At 42.2% G+C, this 26,224-nt stretch overlaps 1 pseudogene across 1 annotated transcript; it reads left to right on the top strand.

Annotated features, from left to right (window-relative positions):
- Nucleotides 1–2,232: 2,232 nt before the first annotated feature.
- Nucleotides 2,233–22,144, top strand: LOC144483251 (Ig heavy chain C region, membrane-bound form-like; annotated as a pseudogene). The gene is made up of 8 exons (XR_013495983.1): nucleotides 2,233–2,346; nucleotides 2,479–2,787; nucleotides 3,985–4,053; nucleotides 15,085–15,384; nucleotides 16,358–16,669; nucleotides 17,588–17,896; nucleotides 18,394–18,723; nucleotides 21,981–22,144. The product of XR_013495983.1 is annotated as an Ig heavy chain C region, membrane-bound form-like (transcript).
- Nucleotides 22,145–26,224: the final 4,080 nt, after the last annotated feature.

The raw sequence follows: 26,224 nt of genomic DNA, 5'->3' as shown, positions 1-26,224 counted from the left end.
ATCAAAATATTCAGGCATCCAACTGATATTCATTTCATTCATGCAACGGTCATTCATTCTTGCATCAACACAGTCATTCATTTATTGTTTGCGCAGATGGTGACGTAATATTAATTGAAGTGGCCCAGTGATCCAGAGGCCCAGGACAATGATGTGGGGACAGGGATTTAAATCGGAGCATTGCAGCTGGTGGAATTTGAATTCAATAAATAAATATGGAACAGATACGAATGGCGACCATCGGACCCTCTCTGATTCCCCAATGAGTGAAATCTGCCATCGCTACCTGGTCTCACAAGGATGTGACTCCAGATGGACAGCAAAATAGCTGACTCCTTAATATGTTCAGAAGTGGCCGAGAAAACCACTCAGTTCAAGGGAATTTGGGACAGACAAAAAGTGCCGGTCTTTGCAACCAAACATCCCATGGAAAGATAAAGGGAAAGAAAATACAAACATACATGTTCATGTATCGTCTCTCTGAGACATCTCTCAGTTTGCCTGTAATTCTTTCTATCCATCTATCACCATATCCTGATGTGTTGGAAAAATCCTCATTGTTGCTAACAGGGTGCCAGAGAAGCTGCATGAAATTCCTTCATTAGAGATGGGAAAAATTCATCTAGATTTACAACTTTTAAAAATTAAAGTGCCTCCAGTACTGTTGCTGGGTAGATTTGTTTATAAATAGGCCTCATTGACAATGTGAAGGGTTTTAAGTTGGCTTGCAGCCAAGCGGTCAGTACTGAGGAAACAGATCTTTGTTCTGCTGCGCAACACCCCCAGATGCTTCCTGTCAATAACTTTGAGCATTTGACAGCAGTTTGGATTGCTGCCAAATACTGTGTGGGACAGATTAGCGTGAACCTAAATGGACAAAATGCGATTCAGCATTTAAACAATAAATGTTTCATTCCCACAAGAAAGACACATTTTAAATCGTAATCATTCTAATCAAATATTTTCATTCAATGTCCTGTTCATTATGTGAGTAAATAGTATCGCAAAACAATAAAGTGACCAGATGCCTTTTCATTTGTATAACTTCCAAGTAAATGCCATTCCACTAATTAAAGTCTGTTTATTAACCACTTCATGAAATGCGAGACAGAGATGTTGATGGTCCCAATTCCCCAGTCAATTGAAATCAGTGCAATGGCATAAAATGCATCGAAATAATATTAAGGGAACATCATAAAACTGACATGAACAGCGGGAACTCCTGGAATATTCTGAACGTTCTGTATCACACTTAAACAGCAGCGTCTCTTGTACCTGATTAACACCCTATTCTATTGTACAGTGTAATCTGATTCCTGTTATTGAAGAGTTCCAATCATAGCTGCCAATGTGTGGAGAAATGATCAGTTCATAACCTGATTCAATGGAAGATAAAACATTTATTCTTGTGATATTGTGCAATCTGCCGCAAAGCCCTGATATCTTGTGTTCGCAATACCAGCGAATGTTAGACAGCCGGTGGCCGATAGAGTGACCTGCAATGATCTGGATGCTGAAGGAGAACTTTAATGATCTCCGTGTCCGTTCCATTCATTAACTTCTCTGTCAAAAGTCGAGGTTAATTTTATGTTTCTCTGTCAACTCACTATTTAATTATCAGGAGGGCAGGATTCTTATCATTTTCAAAGGGCTGTCTTCGAGATTGGGGCAGTTTGACAAATATAAGGAGAAACATTGTATTGTGTGAGAGTTTCTTCTCATCTCCAAACCCAAATTGTACAGTGATAGCCATCCACACAGTAAATGCAATCACTTTGTTCATACCCCCTCATTTAGTTACAGAAATCGGTAAAAATTCTTCTGATAAATGATGCTTTATTATTGTAATGTGACAGAGACCCGGAATTGTTGCAACACAGACTGACGGTCTCTTTATTTTCAACAAATGTTATTTCATCATTTTTAGATTTGTATTCTTCTTGGGGGCGTGGTAATAAAATCACCATATTTACAATGGTATTAGTTATTTTAAATAAAGAAATGATGAACTGCAATATCACCATCAGAAATAATGGAGACAATACAATGGACATATTCAGCCAAATATCCCGACACAGATAAAGTGTCCATTTTAATATTAACCTATTGTAAATCTGGAAGTCCATTCTGTTGGGGTCCAGTTACCGCCTCCAGCAGGGAATCAACAGGCGGCGCCTGGAAAGCCGCCCCCTACTGCCGGGTATTTAAATGCCGCTCACTGGGACCGGAATCCAACAGTCCGGGAGGTGGTTTGTTCATTGAGTTCCTGACACAACCATTTCCCCCAAATCACCAGAAGGATGAGGTCGGCGATTTCTCTCAGTTTGTTGCTGACTTTCTTATCCGGTGAGTAGTTATTTTTCATTTTCTAAGTCTCCCACAGTTACTGTCTCAGTTTTAGTCCATCTCTGTAATATTCCAGAGTCACAAATCATTTCACCAGGATTAATCCTCGGGTTTTTTGATCTATTTTTACAGGTGTCCAGTCGGAGGTTGTGTTGACTCAGCCAGAGGCAGAGACCGGGCGTCCAGGAGGCTCCCTGACACTGACCTGTAAAACCAGCGGCTTCAGTCTTAGCAGCGCTTACATGTACTGGATCCGACAGGTTCCAGGACAGGGGCTAGAGTGGCTGCTGTGGTACTATAGTTCATCTAGCAACAACTACGCCCCAGCAATTAAAGATCGATTTACTGCGTCCAAAGACACTTCAAGCAACATCTTCTCTTTGGAGATGACGAGGCTGAAGACCGAAGACACCGCCATCTATTACTGTGCAAGACACCACAGCGAGAGGAACTAGGGATGGACCCGAACAAGAACAGCTCGAGAGGGAATTCAGCAACTTCCATCATAACCTGAAGGTCAGTGCTTGTTTTAAATGTAGTATTAACGACAGTGACCAGAACCAAAACACAAACCGCTTCTGACAAACCCAACTTAGTGAAAATTAAACATTAAACCAAGAAAACACACAGACATAATGGGCTGAGCTTTTCACTCTGTTTATATTTACTGTTAACAGTTTCAGCAATTACACACCTGGATATAATGCTCGTTTTAATATTTCTGATACTTGGAGGAGATGTTTCTAGATTGTGTTTTGTGAACTGCTGCATAAATTGTAAATTACATCGAAATAATGGTCTACTTGAAGTGAATATTGAGCGGCAGTACTGAACAGAGACTGAGTGCAGTTTTTGTGCGAGTGTCTGTCACTGTGATACAGCAGTGGGTCACTGTGCTGAGCACAGCGACATCCTCATACAAAAACCTCATGGAAAGAGATTGTTCAAATTGGTGATCAGCACCACAGCAGGAGTTTCAAAGTAAACGAGGCTTCAGTGAAATAATGTGTGGAAGTAATATTAGTTTGTGAAAAGGTATAAAAATCTTCCCATAAAATCTATATTTACCGATATGCTAAATCTACACAGAGTTTAAAAGCATTCCGATCCCCTTTATAAATACAATGACCAGGACAAGCTGAAATATCTCACTCATTCGCTCGTGGATGAGGCAGAATCAGATTTTTGAGACAGCAGTGAAATTAAACAGTTAGCAGTCGGGCACAGTATTTGTCATGCTGTGTCTCACTGTGATAACTGGGTGGCACAGCAGTTACTGTCAATACACAAACCCCTCAGCATTAATTGACCGAGACTGGGGCAGTGCTCTGTTTTCCAATCCAGCATTATTTACAGTGCTGTATTATTTATGTCCCAGCCCTACACAAATAGCGAGAATTAATATGGAAAATTTATGATAACTATTTGATTATCAGTTGGTGTTTTCAGTAACTTGATCATGTGATCCTCTATGAAATATAAAACATTAAGGTTATTTACGAAGAGCGAACGGTATCCACCAGTGCAATAATAATTTCATGAACATGCAGTGATTTGCTTTCCCTCTGGCTTGTGAATTTTTAAAATACTGATGGATTTCTGTCTATTTTGTGCAGAGATGGTTATTGTATGACCCAGCCTCGAGAATGTGACACTGTGACGCCATGGGCTACTGGGGACAAGGGACCATGGTGACGGTGACTGCAGGTAAGAACCATGCATTTATTTAGTCAGTGTTTTATTTGAGTTTTTGTTTTGTACTTTTTCTCGATTTTATTAATTCATTCGTTCAATGTAATGTGGTTTGGTGGATTCTGTGCTGAAAATCTTTACAATGTTTCATGTGATCCTGCTTAAAATGGGGGTTATAGAATTCTACTGTTAATTGACAAAAGGCGATACTGAGTGATTCAGTCTCTTGTTGTGATTTGGTGTTTATCTGCTGAGGACATTGTGTGGCTGGGTTACTTTAAATGCATTCCTTTTGTTAAACAGTTCGGCGTTTCTTCAATGTTTAATCTCGGTGACATCTAGTGGCTGCGAGTTGCACCATCTACTGCACAAGTGTTTGAAATCTAACCCAATATTAACAAAATGTGTTAAAGTTTCTACTTTAATGTTGCGAACATGTTCCGCTTAATCACAATCTGGTTTTGTTATCTCATTGTTGTGCTTATTTTAATCATTAGTTGCTTTGGTGATGGTCAGATTGGCTGGATTTTAAATTGAGATTTTCTGCCAATGTGAAATTTGATTCTGTTGCAACTGTTTGTAGAATTGAGCTGCTTCTGCATGAACCGGGGTTCAGTCCCTCAGTGCTGCGTGTTTCTGGTGAGGAGGTTGTCTGGCTGGGTGACTTTGAATAAGTAAAATTTGTGAAATGGTTCGGAGATTCTGCATTGTTTCCACTCGGTGACACTGAGCTGTTACACACTTTGTGATTGAATACAAACAGTCTGCGGGTTTTAAACTACTTGACGCGTGCCTGCAGACAGAAATCAGGCAGGCTTTATTGTATTTGTATTTTTTTAAATCGTAGCTGATAATTGCAGGTTAAACCAAACCATGGTTTATGCCACTCGTCCAAAACATAGTTTACCACAGCATTCACAATTTGGGATACATGCCATGTTTAACCTCGGTGGCATCTGACGGCTGCAGCTTTTACCCACCCAATATTTTAATATGTTTGAAATCTGTTTGAAATATGACCCAATATGAATAGAATGTGGTAAAATTTCAATTTTAATTTGTTGGACATATTCCACCTCCTCGCAATGCTATTGCTCTTATTCCAAATTTCTGTTTAGTTCAATCATTCATATATTTGGTGACGAGCTGGTTTGCCGGATTGAATATTGAGATTTCCTTGCAATCATATTTTTGATTTTGTTGAATGGATAATTGAGTTGCGTCCCCGTGAAACGGATTCATTCCCTCATTGATGTGTTTTGGTGTGTTTCTGTTGAGGAGGTTCTGTTGTTGGGTCACTAAGAATGTTTAAAATGTGTGAAATGTTTTGGTGTTTCTGCATTGTTTAAACTCGGTGGCAGTGAGCGGTTACACGTTTTCTGGTTAAATGCAAATAATCTATGAGTTTGAAAATCCTTGTAGGGAGAAAATAAGCAGGTTGTGAAATAAATAAAATAAAGGTATTACAGCATTTTAATAAATTTTAACTAACTTAGAAATTAAAATAAATCATGTCTTACAACGCTCAATCGGACACTAAGTAGTTGCTGCAAAAAGAAACTTCTCGTTAACAAGTTTGATAGTAAAATTAATATAAATCAAACTGTTATTAATCGGTAACATAACTACATATTCACAAAAGATTATTTTCCATTAATATCATTTCGCATTAATCGGCGTTAATAGTTCTGCTGTGCTTTGCATACAATTAACATGACCAGAAAGGTTTCTCGGCTGGAAATATTTTGTGATAATTCCAGAAACTATTTCCATGATAACATGCTGTTTCCACAGCAGCGCTCAGTTCAACAAGATACTTTGCATTAATTGTTATATCCCCGATGAAGTTCGCATTCACTTAAATCTGAGTTTTGGAGAATAATTGGCAATAAAACGCTATTTGGCAATTTTTGTGCCCGATTATTACATTGTTTCTGTGCAGGCGCAGCATTCCTTCCAAGTAATTTGTAGTTGGATGCAGAGGTAATTAATCACTAATCTCATCCCAAAATTTGTGAAATGGTTTGGTGTTTCTCAATTGTTTCTGTATTGTTTCAACTCGGTGATCCTGAGCGGTTACACTTTGTCTCGCTAAATGAAAAAAATAAAATGCGTTTAAACATCCTTGTCAGGATAAAACAAACTGGTATCGGAAAAAATAAAACAAATATATATTTGAGCATTTTATTCATGTTAACTGATGCTTGCAGATTAAAGTAAATCATGAATTACAATTCTTACGGCGTCACTGTATCTCTGTTAGGGACATTACACTACACTGGATCTGTTATATCTGATGTGCTCATTTTCAGAAAAAAAATATTTTTTTTGCCTAGTTTTCGAAATTTGAGATAGACAGGGAGAAATAGTTAAAAGTCGAAGGGAATTTTGAAATGAATATCAGTTTAATTTAAAAGAAGTTATTGATTTTTGTTGTAGTTTGAAAATTGATCAATTAGAATCCCGCAGTTTAAATAAATGTGACAGAGTGAACACAGTTTTCTGACAGGTGGAATTCGCTAACACTAAACAATTGTTCATATAATGGTGTTTGAATTGTCGTAAGGTGTCAACAGAAACTGGCTAGAGATTTGCAATTTAATACTTGAAATTCAAATAATTAATTTTTATAATATTATAATATTTTTATATTAGTAATATTTGCTCTGCATTTAATAATCACATCCTGTCTCCCATTACTGCTGAACATAGAATAGAATTATTGGATGAATAAATGACAGAATGGAAGAATTGATTCTATTTGAGCATTATGTTTAATTAGTATTAAATATTATACTGAAGAAAAAGTCTCGACTTATTTTGTGCATCATGTTTCAGTGTTGCAGAGGATTTGAATCAATTGTCCTCATTGTGTTTTTCATTGTTTAATTCAGAACTTCTTAATTTAAACAATATGTTCAGTAATTAAATTATATGGATGGTCCAAATTATTAAATCTAGGAAGCAGCTTCATTGACCTCAAACTGCCAGGCCGTTACAGTATATACAAATTCAGAAACATGCATTCTTAACACGTTTGCAGGTTATAATAAGGCATTTGGAGTAAAAGTGGAAATGAAAAAACATGACAATGTTATTCGATTTAAGCAAATGAATTACAGATGTCTGAATTTTTCCATTCAGTAATTTGAAGTTTATTGTTTAAGATTTAATTGGAACCTAATTACTTCACAATGTTCGAGGCAGGGAAAGTTTTGAATGATTGAAAACTGATTTTATTAGGGAGTACAAATCAGCTAACAGGAAAAGTAACCGGCAATTAACAAAACAAAATATAATATTGGTGCTAATTAATTCAAAACAAAATACCTTGAATAATGCACGGGCGTGCAAAGTATCATCCGTTTCAGAGAATGTTTAATTGTATCGAAAATGAATTAAGAGACAAAACCTTTCTTTCATCAGCTATGCTTAGCTCGATAAGGTGTTTTATCTCGAATATTTTGTTGATTACATTTAATTAAGAAATTCGATCGAATCAGGTAATGATTTTCAATGTAAATGTTTATTGGTTTATTTAATCCTTACTGTGTCACTGTATCTCTGTCGGGGACATTGAACTGTCCTGAATCTGTTATTTTTGATTCCTAATTTTCAGCGAAATTACATTTTTACATAGTTTTCGAGAAGTGAGACAGACAGAGAGACTTAATTTAAAATCGACAGGAGTTTTGAAATGAATATCAGTTTTATTTAAAAGAGGTTATTGATTTTCTGTTGCAAATTGATCATTGATCAATTAGAATCAAACAGTTTGAATTAAATTGACAGATTGATCATACCCATCTGCTGGGAAATCGATTGTTGCACCGTTTGTGTCTGTTCTGTTTCTGCGCGCGTGGTCACTGTGTTGGGACCAGGAATCTGCCTGACTGGTTGTAAAACTTCTGGTTCCTTCTGCTGTATTTCAGGGAGTGAAATTTGATTTATTTCTTCAATAAACTTGTATCTGTGAGAAATGTGACAGTTTGACTTGATGTTTGGCTCGGCGTCTCAGAAATGAGATCCCTAAAGCATATTGTGACCATCAGAGAGAGCAGAAACGTCAGATTGTAGAGGGAGATTTGGATGATTTTTAACCAGTGATGTACCGGCCTTGGGAATGTTCGATGAGCAAATGCAAAGTGAGATTTACTATATTGTGCTCCGTAGTAAAGCAGTCCATGACCTGTTTGGTATGACAGTTGAAGGGTCAAATTCATTTGCATCTTATTTTTAATCTTCTAAACCCATTTTAGAGTCATTTGCTCGGCCAGAAGTTTTAATCATCAATAATTGTTCCTTGAGAAAGTGTTGATATAAAGCATCCTTGAATAACTGCAATCCATATGCTGCAGGCATCCGCCGTGCTGTTAGGTGGAAGTTCCAGGATTTTGACCCAGAAGGAACTGAGGTATTGTTTCAAGTCAGGATGGTGTGTGTCTTGGAGGGGAGCTTGCAGGTGGTAGTCTTCATATGTGGCTGCTGCCCTTATCCTGTTAGGATATAAAGGCAACGGGTTTGGACAGTGTTTACTATGGAGCCTTGGTGAGTTGCTGCAGTGCATCTTGTATATAACACACACTGCTGTCACTGCTTGTTAGTGATGGAGAGAGCGAATAGGGTGAATGAGGGGGCGGATAATCTTGTGGGTGGCTTTGCCCTGGATTGTGTCATATTTCTTGAGTTTTTACAGGTTTCCCTCATTGAGTAGGGTGAATTATTCAATTGCGACTGATTGCGAAAGATTTAAATGTTTTTCCAACCCTTAGCCCGCGCTCCGTATTGTGCTCACTTGTCACTTCCACTTACTGTGTGAATGGGTGAGTATGTGTGGAGTGAGTGTGCTTTTCCAGACTGAATCAGCCAAATAGAGACTTATACACATCACACACTCTCACACACATAAATACTCTCATATTCTCTCACACATGCACACACACACACATACATACTCACACTTACTTTCTCTCTCATACGGTCTCTCTTACACACCCATACACATTCTCTCTCTCACGTTACACATACACTCTCTCAATACAAATACATACATCGTCTCGCTCTCTCCATCAATCTCTCACATCCCCATCCACAAAAGCGCTCACATCCCCACACACCCACCCATTTTCTCTTATACACAGACACACACTCTCACATCAGCACAGTCTCACACTCTCGCGCACGCACTCTCACATGGACTCTCTCCCACTCTCTGTCACACACGCTCAAGCTGTCTCACATTTCTCCACACGCTCTCTCACAATTCCTCTCGCACACGCATCTCTTTCTCTCTCACACACACACACACGCACATATTTCTATTTCTCTTGCGCACACTATCTCACACCTCTACATTCTTGCTCTCACACACTGGCTCTCTCACAATCACTCTCTCACAAACATAGAACATGCACACACTCTAACACACACTCTTACACACAGACACAGTCTCTCCCATAAGCACAGTCTCGCGCACACATTCGCTCTCTCACACACACATGCACTATGCCTCTCACATTCCCTCTTCCGTACACTCTCACTTCGTCTCACACACATTCCGATGCCCTCTCTCACTCATACGAACACTTGCACATGTATTCTCTCACACAGGCACATATTTCTCTCTATTTCACACGCTCACTCCCTTACACATTGTCCTCTTTTTAGGTCAAACCAAACCAAGTAAACAAACTCAGATTAAATCAGGACAAAGTAAAAGGGGCAGCTCCCCAAAAAGGAGGGGGAACAGCCCGAACAGAAATCAAAGTACAAAGGAAACTTAAAAACATCAAATTAAAATGTGATTATTAGGGCCAATAATGCACCCCAACCCCTGCGGTGCCCAGCGGGCGCGGAAAGCGTCAACCTCGCCCGTGGACACCGCATGCTCCCTCTCCAGGGACACCTGGCCGCGACCGTAGCCGCGGTAGAGGGGAAGACAGTCAGGATGGACGGCCCCCTCGATCGCCCGCAGCCTGGACCGGTAAATGGCGCGTTTCGCCAGGCCCAGGAGCAGGTTCACGAGGAGGTCGCCATCCCGACCCTCCCCCTTACACATTGTCTCACATGCACAATCTTGCTCTCAAACCCTGTCTCTCACAAACACCCTCTCTTTCACACGCACACAATCTCTCACACAGTCTCTCCTTCTCTTACACTCGAACACACATGTATATACAATGTATCGCTCTTTAAACACTCCACCTATCACAGACACATGTTCTCTCAACAGTCATTTCACTCACACACACTCACGCATCCATTCTGTCTAAGTTTCACACTTTTTCTCGCTCACACACACTCTCCCCGCCCCTCCACACACACACACACATACACTCAAACACCCCACATTGCTTCTATCTCCCACACACATTGTACACATCTTTCGCACTCACACGCCATCCCATGCACAGTTTCACACACTGATGAACATATTATTTTGCTTTCCAATAGGCACTCCCTCTCACACACACTGTCTTTCACATGAACACAACACTCTCCCACACACACACCCTCCCTCAAGCACACACACTCTCTTTCACAGACATCGTGTATCTCAAATAGATACACTCCTTTTCACATCAACATACACACACTCACACACAGAAGTACTCTTTCACACAGACTCCCCACACACACTCTCCCCGCCCCTCCACACACATACATTTTCAAGAAGAGACACACTGTCACACACAAAGAATAACTCTTCAAACACACATTCTGTCTCACACACACACATTATCTCACACATCCTTTCTCTCACGCACACTCTCTCCTCTTGCACGCACAGTCCACTGTCTCACACACGTGCAAACGCATTCTATCATACACAGGAATCCTCACACACACATTCTCTCTCTCTCTCTCTCTCTACCTCTCTCTCCCTCTATCTCTCCCTATCGCTCTCTCTCTCTCACACACACACACACACACACACAGACACACACACACACACTCTCTCTCTCTCTCTCACACACACTTTCGATCTCACATACGTCAGAGTGTCTGTCCTTGACACCATAGAGTAGAATCATAGGATGCTACAGTGCAGAAGGAGGCCATTCAGCCCATCGAGTCTGCACCAATAGCAATCCCACCAAAGCCCTATCCCCATAACCACATGTATCTACCCTAACTAGTCCCCCTGACACAAAGGGGCAATTTAGCACGGCCAATCCACCGAACCCACACATCTTTGGACTGTGGGAGGAAACAGGCGCACCCGAAGGAAACCCAAACAGACACGGGGGGAACTTGCAAACTCCACACAGACAGTGACCCAAGTCGGGAATCCAACTCTGAGGCAGCAGCGCTAATCACTGTGCCACCGCCACCGCACCCCCCCCCCCCACCCCGATACGCCCCCCACCCCGGTAGCATTTGAATGAGGGTGGGATCAAGGGGCCCGAGTAAAACTAGTCAATAAGAATCGGCGGGAAATTCTTCTCTGTTTGGAGTCATACTTAGCACAAAGCAACATGGTATTGGTGGTTGGAGGTCAAACATCTAAGTTCAGATTTCACTGCAGGATTTCGGCAGGGGATTGTTTCGGGACCAACAATCTTCTACTGCTTCAACAGTGACATTCCCTCCAACATGAGGTCAGAAGTAGGAATTTCCATGTGTTACACCGGACACAAAAACCCAAAAAATAAGAAGGGAATTGGCTGAGACCAAGGCCGCCTGGCTCCCAATACTGGTTGATTCCTGTGCGACCCATCCTAGTTTTGCTGTCAGCTTCCCTGCAGCTCCCTCAGTCTGACTATTTGTTCACTGGTACGTGTTTCTTAAAGAAAGACACCGACATTAAAGCAGCTGCCCGGTGATTTACACATCCCTGTTACTGAAAGCTGATCAATGTGGAGAATCGGGAAAAGATCGATGGAGAGGAAGAGGTGGAGGTGGCCCACTGACTCTCTCACCCTCACCCACACTTCCTCACTCACCCTCAATCTCTCATCCTCACTCAAAGAACTTGACTCACTCACCCTCACTTACCCACCTTCCCTCGCTGACACACTCTCACTCATTCATCCCCACTCACAAATCCCAACTCACTCATCCCAACTCACTCATCCCAACTCACTCACCCTTGCTCACTCATCCACCCTCACACACTCAATTTCACGCACTCAACCTCACACACTCAACTTCACACACTCAATTTCACGCACTCAACCTCAGAAACTCACTGATCCTCATTCACCCTGAGTCACTCACCCTCACACCCTCACTCACTCAAAATCACTCACACACATTCGCTCTCTCACTCTCACCCATCCTCACTCACTCACCCTCATTCACTCACATTCACACCCTCATTCACTCACCAGCACTCACTCACTCACTCGCCCTCACACACCCTCATTCACTCACTGTCACTCAGTCACCCACACTCACACGCTATCACTCACTCAACCTCACTCACTAACCCTCAGTCACTCACTCAGAGCCTCAGTCACTCACCAACACTCATAGTCACCTTCGTTCACTCATCCCACTAACCCGCCCTCACTCACCCAGTCTCACTCACTCTCACTCACTCAGTCCACTTACCCACCTTCACTCATCCAGTCTCAATCACTCTCACTCACCGCACTTACCCTCCCTCACTCATCCAGTCTCAATCACTCTCACTCACCCTCACTCACTCACCCTCTCCCCACTTACCCACCCTCACTCACCCAGACGCACCCCCACACACTCAAGCTCAATTACCCTCTCTCTCTCACATACGCCACCTGACCCATTCAAACTCACTGAGACTCACGCACCTACATTCACTCACACACCCTCACATATTCACCATCACTCACGTTCACCCACCCTAACTCACAGATCCTCAATCACTCATCCTCAGTCAAACACCTTTACTCACTCACCTGCACTCATCCACCCATCCGCATTCATTCTCCCTCACACACTCTCACACACCACCCTCAATAACACACCCTGACTCACTCACTCTCTCACCCTCACTTACTAAGTCACATTCACTCCTCACCCTCATTCACTCGCTCTCACTCACCCACCTTCACTAACCTTCACGCATCCTCACTCACTCACCCTCATTCATTCTCTCTTACCGACACTCACTCACCCACCTTCACTCACACATTAAGCTACCTTCACTCACCCACCCTCTCTCACACACCATCATTTACTCATGCTCTCTCACCCTCACCCACACTCACTCACTCACCCTCAATCACTCATCCTCACTGAAAGAACTTCACTCACTCACCCTCACTTACCCACCTTCCGTCACTCACACACCATCACTCATCCACTCTCACTCCTTCAATCACTCACCCGCACGCACTCACATTCTCTCACTCACACTCGCTAAACCTGTGTGTGGAGGTCTGCGATGAGAGAGAAGAAAGATCTCAAGCGGCAGTTTGGAGTTCAAATGTGGGAGCTGCCCTGCGAATGTGGAGAGCTGGGGGGAATCCCTGGGGGCTCAGGACCAAGGACAATGGGAAAGAGCCGGGGAGAACAGGAGGCGTGCTAAAGGGCAGAGAGCCGGGGGGGGGGGGGGGGGGGAGGGCAGAGAGCCTGGGGAATGGGCCCACAGCCGGGCAACAGGGCTGAGAGCCGGGAAAGGGCAGAGAGTCAGGAGAAAGCGCAGAGAGCCAGAAGAAAGGGCAGAGAGCTAATAGAAAGGGCAGGGAGCCAGGTGAAAGGGCAGAGAACCAGGGAAAGAGGAGAGAGCCAGGATAAAGGGCAGGGAGGCCGGGGAAAGGACAGAGAGCCGAGGAAAAGGACAAGATAGCCCAGAGGAAAGGGTAGAGAGTCAAGGGGAAAGGCAGAGAGTCAGGGGGAAAGGGCAGAGAGCCAGGGGGAAGGGGAAAGTGGATAGGGAGCAGGGACACCGGGCAAAGAGCCGGGGGAAAGGGTAGGGAGCTGAGGGAAAGGGCAGGGAGCCGGGGGAGAGGGGACAGAGCTGGAGGGAAGTGTAGAGAGCCAGGTGGAAGTGCGGAGAGCCGGGTGAAAGGGGAAAGGAGCCACAGAGAATAGCAGAGAGCCAGGGGAAAGCGCAGAGAGTCGGGGAAAATGGGCAGAGAGTGGGTGATCGACGGGCGGAGTGAGGATGTGCAAAATAGAGCTAGCACCACAACCAGATCATCTGTAATCTCAGTGAATAATGGAGGAGACTTCAGGGCCCGAATGGCCAACTCTTGCTATTAATGTATGGCCCTTCAATTAGTCAATGTTGCAACTATTTGAATTTGTAATCACATTGAGAGTTTCCTGGTCATTCAGTAAGTATTCATTCCGAAGGTATTTTTGAAGCAAAGTCACTAATCTTCGTTTTGTGGAGTGAGAGGCAGTGAGTCGGAGAGAGGAAGGGGCATCAGTTAGTTTGAACACAGGCAATAGCCAAAGCTACAATGTGGATATGCCGACGCTAGGTTGGGGTGGGCACAGTAAGGAGTCTCACAACACCAGGTTGAACTCCAACAGGATTATTTGGAATCGTGAGCTTTTGGAGCTCTTTCATCAGGCGAGTGGCTGATATGAATGAAGAGACATCTTCTTCATCACAAAGTGCTGTTGTTTGAGAAATAGCTAGTGCCTGAAGTAATGGAGAAACTCTTTACACTTTTCTGTTAATCTAATGAATGGTATGTCATTACAATGACATCAAAATGTTTTTGTCTTTCCAATCTGATAGAGGTCGAGACATTGATGTGAGTTTCTACAAAGATGGCGATTCTCAAATGATAGGAGTAACAGAAGCTGAAAGGTGTATGTAGGTCTTAATCGGGAAATATTAAGTTAAGTTCATAATTCTAGACAAATCGTGATGTAGAAACATAGAAAATAGAAGCAGGAGTAAGCCATTCGGCCCTTTGACCCTGCTCTACCATTCACTTTGATCACAGCTCATCAATATCCTGACCCCGTCTACTACCCATATCCATTGATCCCTTTAGCCCCAAGAGCTATACCTAATATAGAAACTTACTTGTATAAATATGTTTGACTAATTAATAAACGCAAGTAAGAGTCTAACTTGTTGAATCGACTATTCTTTCCCAGCGACACCGTCTCCGCCCACTCTCTACAGCCTCGTCTCTTCCTGTCAGCAACACAACTCCGCTGGCTCCATCACCTACGGCTGTTTGGCGATGGACTACTCTCCAGATGTCTCCAAACTGACCTGGAAGAAAAATGGGCAGCTGATCGCCACTGGATTTAAGACTTATCCATCAGTGAGAAACACGAAGGGAACCTATACCCTGAGCAGCCAGTTAACCATCACCCAGTCAGAGGGAGAGTGCAGCAAAATCGACTGTGAGGTTCGACACAGCGACTCCGTCAAGAGCATTGAAATGCAATGTAAGTGTTGTGGAACTTGGGCAAGACAGGAACGCTGTGATTGAACTGTATAAGGCTTTAGTTATAACTGATCTGTAGCATTCTGAAAAAAAATGAATTATTCAAAATCCAGGTAAGTGTCTACTGACTGAAAAGTTGTTCAGAACCAAAGAACAACAGGACTGTTACTGTGCAGAATGAGGCCATTGAGCCCATCACGTCTGTGCTGGCCAAAAGGGAGAACAAATAAACTAGCCAGACATTTTGAGCCCATTTTCCAGCCCTTGCGCCGTAGCATTGCAGGTTAAAGCACCTGAGATGCAGACGTAATGACCTTTTAAATGACCATGCTCCCTGGTAATTGAGCCCTCCACTTGGGGAATGAATTATTTCTGCCTACGTCCCTTCTAATTTTGTGAACCACAATTACGTCACGCCTCAGCCTCCTCTTTTTCTGAGGAGAAAAACCCCTGCCTATCCAATCTCGCCTCATGGCTGCAATTTTCAGGCCCTGACAACATTCTTGTTAACCTCATCTCTCTCCAGATTCATTACGTCATTCCTGCAACGTGGTGACCAGAACTGAACAGCAAACTCCAAACGTGGCCTAACTGGGTTTTATGCAGCTCCATCATTGCATCACTGTTTTTGCATTCAATATCTCACATAATAGAGGAACTAATCCGATATGCTTTCTTGATCAACTTGTCCAGCTGCCCTACCATCTATAAGGACATGTGGACGTGCTCTCTAAGGTCTTGCATTTCCTCAATCCCTCTTAACATTCCAGTTTATTGCCTTGCTTTGCTTTCCCTCCCCAAATGCATTGTGTGGCACTTTTGACGGTTGAATTCCATTCGCCATTTCCCTGCCAATTCAACCAAACCATGGATATAATTCTCAAATCGGCAGCTATTTTGCTCATATAAAAGAACTAATTTTAATTGATGTCAATGGAATCTTCAAGTAACGTCTGAACATTTGTTTGTTGAAGGCCCAATCGTTATCACCCCAACCGTTATCCTCACCGTGAGTTCCAGTGAAGAAATCACCAGCAGAAAATTTGCAACCATCGTCTGTTCAATCATCGATTTCCAGCCAAAGTCAATGACGGTGAAGTGGCTGAAGAATGGACAACCCATGGATTCAGGAATTATCACCTCTCCCGCCTATGAAGTGAACAGGAACTTCTCGGCCAGCAGTCGGCTGACAGTCTCCGCTCAGGAATGGATCAGCAAAGCGGTCTATACCTGCCAGGTCACTCATCAAGGATTCACTCAGAGTCAGAACATCAGCGGATCTCTGGGTAAGAGACTCAAACCGAGGATAAAATATACCATTCCGATGTTAATCGGAATTAGGGGTCTATTAAAGTTAGTACAAAGCACAGAACAACTTCGAATTTGCTGCCATGTGGTTTGCTGCATTAAGACAGTGCCCCATTCAGAATTTCATCACAACAGCAATTTTTGTTATTCCTTCATGAGATGTGCATTTATTTCCCATCCCTGAGGGCACTTAAGTGTCAACCACATTGCTGTGGATCTGGAGTCACATGCATGCCAGGCCAGATAAAGACAGCAGATTTACTTTTCTAAAGGGCATTCGTGAACCAGGTGGGTTTTTACAACAACGGCTTCATGATGATCATTTGACTTTTAATCATAGATTTTTATTGAATTCAAATTTCACCATTTGCAGTGGTGAGATTCGAATCCGTGTCTCTTCAATTAGAGTCTTGTCCTCGGTCTCTTGGATTACAAGTCCATTGACAATACCACTGCCTCCCCTTGAAAGAGTGTTTCTTTCTGTTTTGAAGTAACATAGTGAGCGAGGCGGCCATGATGTCAGCCTTTTTCCTGAGACGGCTGGTAAGATTTGGAGAAACAGTTGGTGTTGGACTGTTTCACAGGTCACAGCGGAGGGGTTAAATGTTGGAAAGTGCATTCACCCTAATAATAAATCAATGACAAGTACTGTGTTCCTGAGTTGGGGCATGGTTTGGAATGCTGCAATGCTGATTCATGAGAATGATACCGCTGCTAAAATATTTTAATAAAGAGAATAGTTTCACAGATCGAGCTGGTTTTCCATCGTCTATAAAAGTTTAAAGGCGATACTTAGAGGTTGATATCTCGAAGGCGACTTTTTCTCCTTTAGGGTGAATACTACTGCCCTGCTTCTGAAGAGGGAACTTGGGTTGATTTTCATTTGTCATTCACAGGTCCTTGCCAGTGCCATGATTCCACAGTGACCATACAGCCACCACCAATAGAACAGGTCTTACTGGAGGCTACCGTGACCTTAACCTGCATCATTTCTCATGCTCCTTATGGAGTCAATGTGTCCTGGATCCGAGACAGGAAGTATTTGAAATCAGAGATTGCCGAAAAGCCAGGAGCCGATCCTGACAGCGTGGTCAGCAACTTAAACATCTCGACACAAGCCTGGCTGAGTGCGGCTGTGTTTCACTGCGTGGTGAGCCATCAGGATCTGCCGACTCCTTTAAGAAAATCCATCCACAAGGAAACAGGTGAGCTGAGAGATTGAAGCAATAAATGCGTCACTGTGTCTACTTCCAGTGTCAGTGTACTGGTCAATATTCAGTATTCAGTGCATTAATGGTGTCCCCTGAGTGGAAACTCTACTAACTAAAGACTCTGGTCCTGCATATATTTTTACGGGGAAATTTGATGTGTTGATGAATGAAAAGTGAACTGAAGGCGATGTTATTGGGTTTAGATCGAATAACGAGGGAGGAGCCTGATGTGGAGCATGAAAACCAATAAAAAAAAGCCGATCAGTTGGGCCGAAGAGCCTGATTCAGTGCTGTAAACTTTCTGAAACTTTCCAGTCCAACCCGCTGAGTTATTTGAGAAAACAATTGCGTTCACCTCTCCTCCAAGCTGGAAGTCAAAAATAGAAACATTTAAAATCGAAAGCGAAGCACATTTTTCTGATACCGAGCCAGCAGTTTCATTGTCTCCAGAATCCTCCAGTTTATTGACATTTATTGTACATTTTCTGCAGATCCAAATCCGCGGGAACCGTTCGTCTCTGTCCTCTTGCCCTCGGCAGAAGAAGTCTCCGCTCAGAGATTCGTCTCCCTCAGTTGCTTAGTGAGACGTTTCTCCCCTCGAGAGATCTTCGTCAAGTGGACCGTCAACGACAAGCCGGTGAATCCTGGGAACTACAGGAACACCGAGGTGGTCGCGGAGAGCGGGAATAGCTCCTTCTTCATGTACAGCCTGTTATCCATTGCAGCAGAGGAGTGGTCCAGCGGCGCTTCTTACTCCTGTGTGGTGGGACATGAAGCCATCCCCTTGAAGATCATCAACAGAACAGTTGACAAATCCAGCGGTAAACCCAGTTTTGTGAACATTTCCCTTGCTCTGATGGACACCGTTAATTCATGTCAATGAGAATCACTCGGTTACATTAAAAACTTCAATAAAAATAATAAAATATTTTTCCTCTAACAACAAATGAAATAGCCAAACGCTTAATTGATTGTTTTTCAGTTTTACTTCCATTAGCTATCTTTGGTTTGACTCAGATATTTTCAGGTCTCAGGTCCAAGTCTTGTTGAACCAGTGCGCCCAGCTCAGACACACCCTGTGTTAGAGACAGAGTGGAGCGCATTCATTACAGGATTCTGCAAAATATCTTCAGCGACTTTCCTCCCTGAGGAAAACTCCGACAATTTCAACATTTCTGACAAACAAACACAACATTTAGATCTCGGTGTTCCTGCTTCTGTCGTTGTCCATGCCTTTACGCATTGATGTCAGCTTTAAGCTGCTTCACCACACCCACTGGGAACTGAAGTGAGGGTCACACAGAAACATGGAGCAACAATCCCCCCATCAGAGAGAGGGGAGAGTGAAATTGTTAACATACCGGATTCCTACTCACCCAACAAAGAGAGGGGAGGAGCAGTAGCTAACCCATGTACCATCACTTCCTCAACGAAAGCAGGAGGAATGGCATTATTTAATCCATTCACCACCACCTCCTCAGTGGTTAGAACCATCAGGCACATTGCTTCACCAGGTAGAGAGAGGGAAACTATGAGCTCACTCTCCTCCCTCTCCCCAAGTAGCGTGTTTGGAAGGGAACGGCTCTCGACTATAAGGACTCAGTTGTCAACAGTACAAATTAGCTTTCGGTTTACTTGCTGCAGACTTTGAAGTATCATTATCATTATCAAAGTGTCGTTGAAGTATATAATACACATATACTTATATATATATATATATATATATATATATATATACTTATATATATATATATGAATGTATACTTATATACATATATACTTATGCAACATAATTTAAAAATGTTTCAACACTCTTGTTCCTGTTAATCATGTGCTGGCATTGATTTCCCATGATACAAATTTAAACAAATAATAGAATCCTCCCCGGTTTTCACTGTTCTGTCACTGAGGTTTCTGAGATGCATCAATGAATTATTTCATTCGCTCTCCTGATATCACCGTGCCACTCACATAAAAGAAATTTCTACAGCAAACACTGAAAATATGCTCCATTATTCATATTGTTTGGATCACGTTCAGTTACTGATTGCCGGTGAAACTTGCAGCAACGGTTAAAAAATACACACACTGACAGTACCGCACAAAACTGTCACAATTATAAATACACACATAGGCGTACACATACACACACACACAGACACACACACACGCACACATCGACACAAATGCACAAATACACATACTCACAAAATGCACACAAATGCAGAAAGACACATGTAAATACACACACAAATGCATGCACATATACAGAAATACGGACAGGCACATTCAAATGCAGACATAGAAGCATACATACACAGCACATACACATGCACAAAAACACACAGATACATGCATACACACAGATACACTTTCACACACCATAGGTACATGCAATACTTGCGCAAACAAACACACATGCAGAGAAACAAGAATGCACACACAAATGCACTCATGGACAACACAGGCACAAACAAAAATACACACACAAATACACACAGACACAAATACACCCACACAAAAATACACCCATACATAAATACATCCGTACACAAATATACATCGGCACACACACACATTCTCTCTCTCTCTCTCTCTCCCCCCCACCCCCCCCCCCCCCCCCCCCCCCCGCCCTCCACACACACACACACACACACGGATACATAGACTCGCGCTTGTACAAACAGGCACTAAAACAACAACATACGTAGATAATCAAATATGTATAAACGTACACATATACACATAAACCACACAAGTACATACACAGACACATATGTGAGTAGGTACACAGACCCAAATACAAGCACATACATGCAGAGACACAATACAGATAGATACACACGCATGCAGAGCTACATAAATACACAAGCAAATACATAGACTCAAATAAGTACATATATATCAGCACACATTCACGCTGACAGGAATATAGATATAAAGACGCACAATGTTATACACATTAACAAACATACATGGAAATATATATAAACAAATTAGCAGACTGCATATAGATGAACAGACTGCAAAACATTTACACGCAAACATGTAGACGCAAACATTAACATGCTCATACAGAACAGAACACCATAGCACACATTACTACACATCGAAACACAAACATACATCAACACACCGTTATAAAGAACTATCAACACGTATATACATGTACTGACCTGTTAACAGACATGCACACAGACACACGGAGAGACAGACGCACACAGAAAGGGAAACAAACATTACTGGAGTGACAGAAATTAACACATAGCAATAGGCATAAACACACGTGCGCCCATTAAGAATGGCATTAATACATATTCATAGACTTCACACAATAATAGTCATACATGCACAATGACAGAAGAATAAAATATACACACAGATGCAAACAACTTCACAAATCAACAACCATAGGCAAATGAACGCGCACATTAACACTCTTGCACACATATTAACTCAGAGCCAAAGAATAATGCAGACCAGGAGATGCTCATGCACACGCACACAAACGCATGATCTTAAATACAAACGGTAGGCAAATGATGAATGTAAAATTTAAAGGTGATTTTTTAATGCACATGTCCACAGATTAGCTATCCAAATGTACAATGAACAGACAAACACAGTGAGAAGCTGAATTAAGCTCATGATCTATTTCCACCATAAAGAAGCACAGATCGGAAATTACACCCCAAGACTTAAACAACAAATTTAGTTTATAGATCAGTAACCATCTGTGAAAACAATCATTGATCAGTGAACGTTCCTCGATATCAGTCATAACATTGTTCAATAAGGGATAGTGGCAAATAGTTCAAAAATGAACTGATACTCAATTAAACATCTTCAGTGTTTTCTCACATGGACTGTCCAAGGAATGTCAATAAAGATCAGATGTGAAAATAGTTACGGAGATCGGTTACTGAGTGTCCTGAATTTAACAGTAGATATACATTGAAAATTAAATTCGAGATTAAATGAACAGCTTAAAAAGGAGAACGGGAAACATAAAAATAACAATAAGATCACCTGGATAAATAAAGTAATCTAATTTCAGTTCCTGGTCTCCATCCCCTAGACTCCACCGACCGTGTCTGGATTGATGACAATGAGGATGATAACAGCAACATCTGGACAACCGCTTCTACATTCATCGTGCTGTTCTTCCTGAGCATTTTCTACAGCACTGCAGTCACTCTGGTGAAGGTGAGATGATTCAATTCACTCACATTTCAAACTGGCAGAATGGATTTGAAAAGATTCTCAATGTTTCGCTGATTAAAAACTCTAACATTAACGTCCCGCATCATCAACATCTGCTTCATTATTGTATCTTTCTTTTACAGATCAAATGATGGGTTGAATTTTGGAAGCTGCAGATTTCCTGCAGCTGATTATCAAGATCTCTGTATGGATCAAATGCAATATCTGCTCTCGGTGACTCTATCAGTAAAATTCTCTCAGTTTATCATTCTGAATCTGTAACTGAGGCAATCATAGACGTTAATTCAGTTTTCAGTGTGAAATGTACGAGGCATTTTTTGTTATAATGTAATTGTGGTTAATAGTTTCCCCGTAGTTTAAAGATCATGTAGAAATAAGAAACTTTTCTCATTCCTTATTCACATTTGATAATTCCTCTTTCTATTAAGGTCCTGTTTTCTCTTTCTGGTGTATGTAACAGATGTACAGATACTGACGGATTCCCTGTGCATCTGTTCTGTTCTCAATGTGAAGCTCGATCGTTATGTTCACTTTTCTAACTTTAAAAAAATAATGTTGCTGTAAAATATTCTCTGAATTTTTAAAATAAATATTGAATGAAATTTTAACCAACTCTGGCTTGGCTTAATTCCGTTCTCCAAAACACATCAACTCCGCCCCATTTTCCCTATTACACGGTTTCCCCTCTTTCCCAGATAGGGATTTTCCCCAGTCATATGTGGGATGTGGTTGAACTCAATGCCCTTTCGTGAAAGAGTCACTGCGCCACCCAGTGACCCATCCGTGTAAATACACCTTCATCTCTGCCTTTTTATGATAAAATCCAGATACAGAATGAATGAATAATGAGGAGAACCGCGGTGATTTCACGCATAAACTGGTCTGTCACTGACGAGTTTCAGGTAATTCTAAACAGCAAAAGGCTCATTCATTAGAGGCCGATGCAGGACAGTGTGTGGCAGAAGATAGTTTCCTATACACTGTCCCTTAAAAACACTATCAGTGTCGCTGCAGCGTGGGTTAACAGAGTGTATCTCTCTATATATCGTCCGATGAAATACTTCCCAGGCAGGCAAACCACAAGCTAGATAGAGAACACATACAGAACAGATGTGCAAACCATGGGGTGAAACCAAGAGAATGAGGTGTATTTCACATAAGCACATCATCGATTGCAAATTTCCAAATTATGACTCGTGTTGTGGGATAATTTGAGATGACCAATACTGTCGTTAACTACAGACAATATAAAGCTCACGAGGCAGGTATCTCTGTGTGAGGAGGTCAAAATGAACATTCCCACCGGCTCATTTCCAAAACTGGATAGACACGTGATCCTGAGTCCCAGTACGATCTATTCTATGTCTAAACATTGAATGTCCCCATTCATAAAGTTGCAAAATGCGTTCCCTCGCCAGAAACTTTTAGATATTAATTCTGCAACTACTAAGGCTCCCAGGCCATTGGCTCTCAACTCTTCGATTTGTCATCATACCTTACAGTGACTTGCTTTTGCTTGAAATGAACAATAATTCATTCAATACATAAATTACATTTAAAATATGAGCATATGTTTTATAATCATAGTTATTTATTTAATTCTCTTATTGCATCCACATATTTGTAAAGTATTTGTTTCATTCCCATATTATCCTTGTTTCAAGAATCATTTAACTCTTTGTTTGTAGTGTCTTATGTATTCTGTCAAAAACCCTGTAAATTGGTTAATAATTTTCCCCTTCAGTCGTATTTAAGATAAGCACATCATCGAATACAAATTTTCAAATTATGACTAGATTGGGATCTTTGCGATTGACCAGGGGGAAAAAAAACACAGAAGTTTCAAAAAGCTGGGGCCAATTTGATACAATTAACTACTTATTCTCCGAGGCTGGGGCCTTCTGATACAGATGTTTCAGCTTCACAATCAGGAAAAGTCCAGAAAAATCAAATATTTTTACTGATAAAAGTTTATTAATGAAACAGAACATGGTTAAAACAAACAGAAAATGACCTGAGGATCAAAGACAACCAGAGTAAAAGGATGTTCACAATGTTCTGGACACAAATGGTTTCTCTTCAGCCCCTCTGTAGCCTGTTCCCTGCCCTCTTTGTGGAACACCTCCGCTCAGTCCACAAGCATGACCCTGACCTTCCGCTTGCTTGTCGTCAGAATTCACCACCTTGCTCTCACACTCACATTACTGTCCTCGGCCTGCTGCAATGTTCCGGAGAAGCCCAACACAAGCTGGACAAACAGCCCCATATCTTCCGATGAGGCACTTTACAGCCTTCTGGACTCAACATTGAGTTCAACAACTTCACCCCCTGAACTTGTTTTCATGGTTTTTTGTTTCAGACAGCGATGTTCATTATTCTGTCCTGAACACTCACTTCTTTACGACAACCATTACCTCGCCTTTTGCTTCTGTTCTACAAAATTCTTCTCCACAGATGCTGCCAGACCTGCTGCATTTTTCCAGTTCTTTGTGTTCATTTTAGAGCTGCATGTAGTAGGGGAAAAACACTATTTACTCTCCTGGAGAAATTAATGTCCTTCATCAGTTGTTGTGGATCATTTCAGTGGAAATGTGCTCTGCCAGGCTCAAAGGAACCCTCCGACTCTCCCACTTTACCAACTGTCAGAATGAACATGGTTCAGTCCTGGATGTGATTAACAGCAGAATCCACCTCATGTAAGCAAATGTGAACTTGCTGGTGTCTCAGCAGGGAAGTTGACCGAGTGAATCCCTTCCCACACTGAGAGCAGGTGAATGGCGTCTCCCCGGTGTGAATTCGCTGGTGTGTCTGCAGGGTGGATAACTGAGTGAATCCCTTCCCACAGTCAGAGCAGGTGAACAGTCTCTCCCCGTATAAAATTGATGGTGTCTCACCTGGGTGGAGGAATCTCGGAATCGCTTCCCATAATCAAAGCAAGTGAATGGTCTTTCCCCAGTGTGAACTCTCTGGTACTTCTGCAGAGTGGATGAATCTCTGAATCCCTTTCCACACTCAGTGCAGATGAACGGCCTCTCTCCAGTGTGAACTCGCTGGTGTCCGAGCAGGTTGAATGACTGAGTGAATCCCTTCCCACATTCAGTGCAGATAAAAGGCCTCTCCTCTGTGTGAATTCACTGATGTCTCCACAGGTGGGATAACTGAGTGACTCCCTTCCCACAATCAGAGCAAGTAAATGGCCTTTCCACAGTGCGAACGCGTCGGTGACTTTCCAGTCTTGATGGGGTAACGAATCCCTTCCCTCATTCCCAAGGTTTCTCCATGGTGCAGGTGTCCTTGTGACTCTCCACATTCAAGAACCAACTGAGGTGTCCACAAACACAGACGACAGAGAGTGTCTTTCCCGACTCCAAAGGGTAATGTTTTGAAAAACTGTGTAACTAGTTAAAGCTGAAACATTCTCACTCGGATCTCTGTGCGTCCAGGTGCTTTTCCAGTTTAAAATTTTCTGTTGCAGACAAAATAGACAAACATTTCTCCTACATTCAAAGGCTGATGATATTCAGGTCCCGGTGAATTGAGTGACTGTCAGATATTGATGTGATGTGTGGTTTGGGATTTCTGTCTGTAAATCCTCACCTTCTGATATCCTGTAAAAGGAATTTACAAAAGTCTTCACTATCAGTACAAGATAGAAATTCAGAATAGACAATTCTAGTTTCTATGGAACATTTTTCCCCACTCGTTTGGCAGAGTGGTTAGCATTGCTGTCTCACAGCACTTGGGATCTGGGTTTGATTCCCAGCATGGGTCACTGTCTGTGCAGAGCCTGCACATTCTCCCCGTGTCTGCATGGGTTTCCTTCGGGTGCCCCAGTTTCCTCCCACAATCCAAAAGACGTGCGGGTTAGGTGGATTGGTCATGCTAAATTCTCCCTCAGTGTACCCAGTGTACGCAAGTGTGGCGACTCGGGGATTTTCACAGTAACTTCATTGCAGTGTTAATGTTAGCCGGCTTGTGACACTAATACATTAAAAAGATCCCAAAAGCTGTAAATCTCCGTCCCACACACTCCATTCGCACTCTGATGTGTCTAATATTCACCCTCTCAATTCTGCTGAATCAGTGAGTCATGTTGAT

This window comes from Mustelus asterias, unplaced genomic scaffold (genome assembly GCF_964213995.1).
Source record: "Mustelus asterias unplaced genomic scaffold, sMusAst1.hap1.1 HAP1_SCAFFOLD_50, whole genome shotgun sequence".
In the NCBI taxonomy this organism is placed as follows: Eukaryota; Metazoa; Chordata; class Chondrichthyes; order Carcharhiniformes; family Triakidae; genus Mustelus; species Mustelus asterias.
This window is presented reverse-complemented; position numbering and strand designations above follow the sequence as displayed.